Source organism: Neomonachus schauinslandi, chromosome 14 (assembly GCF_002201575.2).
Source record: "Neomonachus schauinslandi chromosome 14, ASM220157v2, whole genome shotgun sequence".
Classification (NCBI taxonomy): domain Eukaryota; kingdom Metazoa; phylum Chordata; class Mammalia; order Carnivora; family Phocidae; genus Neomonachus; species Neomonachus schauinslandi.
The window spans coordinates 5,075,382-5,076,660 of record NC_058416.1 but is presented as its reverse complement, the minus strand read 5'-3'; the positions used below and the strand labels follow the sequence as shown (position 1 = coordinate 5,076,660).

Below are 1,279 nucleotides of genomic sequence, written 5' to 3'. Positions count from 1 at the left end.
GATGGTAGCCAGAGGGAAAAGGGGTGGGGAAATGAGCAAAATGGGTGATGGGGAGTGGAAGGTACAGGATTCCAGTTTTGGAATGGATCAGTCGGGGATAAAGGGTACAGCACAGGGATATAGTCGGTGATGCTGTGATAGTGTTGTATGGTGACAGACAGTAGCTGTCCTTGGGGTGAGCACAGCATCAGGCATAGAGACGTCGAATCACCACGCTGTGTGTCTGAAACTAATGTAACACCGTGTGTCAACTGCGCTCAAAGAAAAAATTTTCAAAAATAATGAATAAATAGAACTGAGTTTATCTGAAATTCGAAAAGAAAGAAAAGAAATTCACGAGCAATTGAAAAATGAAAAGACTGGGAAAAGACTGAAGGTAAAAAATTTGAAAAAGACACAGACTTCTGACTCAAAATGGCAATATTCCACCCTCCCTAATTTTGAGAAAATGGCAAAAAATATAGAAACTTACTTAAACATATAGGAGCACTGGAAATCTTGCAGTGGTTCAGCATAGGATCTGATTTCTGGAGATATAAAGGGTGATATATAAGGCTAAATACATACCTAAGATCCACTGCCCCATATTTCTCTGATAATAAAGCTCTGATTTGTTTGTGAAGCTATATGACTACCCCTCGGCAGGATACCTGCTTCCCCATTCTCTCATGCTGCTGAGGGTAGGCATGGATATGTAAGCAAATGTATCTTTCAAGGTGCTTCTGAAAGAATTCTTGTCTTCTTCTTCTTCTTTTTTTTAAATATGGAACGCTTCACGAATTTGCGTGTCATCCTTGTGCAGGGGCCATGCTAATCTTCTCTGTATCGTTCCAGTTTTAATATATGCGCTGCCGAAACGAGCACAAGAATTCTTGTCTTCTTATACATGCATCACCCATATGGTTGGTGCTTTCTTCCTACCCGAATGAGAACATAATGGTGAACATGCAACAGCCATCTTGCAATCACGAGGAAAGCCAACACAATCCTAGAGATGTTCAATCTGACATCATGGAGCTAGTATTTCGCCCAGAAGACACAAACTGTAGAAAAAATTTAACTCATGTTTGATTAAAACCCTCAAGTTAGGTTTCCTGTTACTTGAAGACAAAAGTACCCCTCAGTGAATGGGAACAGAGTAAAGGCTCAATGAGTATGAGAAATGTAATCTCACAAACAAACGAGAGAGTATCTCCATAATGAGCTAATTACAGTCACCATGAGAAACAAAAAAATGTCATGCCCACAGCTTTAGCTATCAGCCAAACTGTCACTCGAG

The 1,279-nt window shown here is 40.3% G+C and overlaps 1 non-coding gene across 1 annotated transcript; it reads right to left on the bottom strand.

The window, feature by feature from the left end:
* Nucleotides 1–757: 757 nt before the first annotated feature.
* On the bottom strand, nucleotides 758–864 carry LOC123326728. Its single transcript, XR_006541281.1, has one exon. It is a non-coding gene; the product is annotated as a U6 spliceosomal RNA (small nuclear RNA).
* Between the last annotated feature and the right edge of the window lie 415 nt (nucleotides 865–1,279).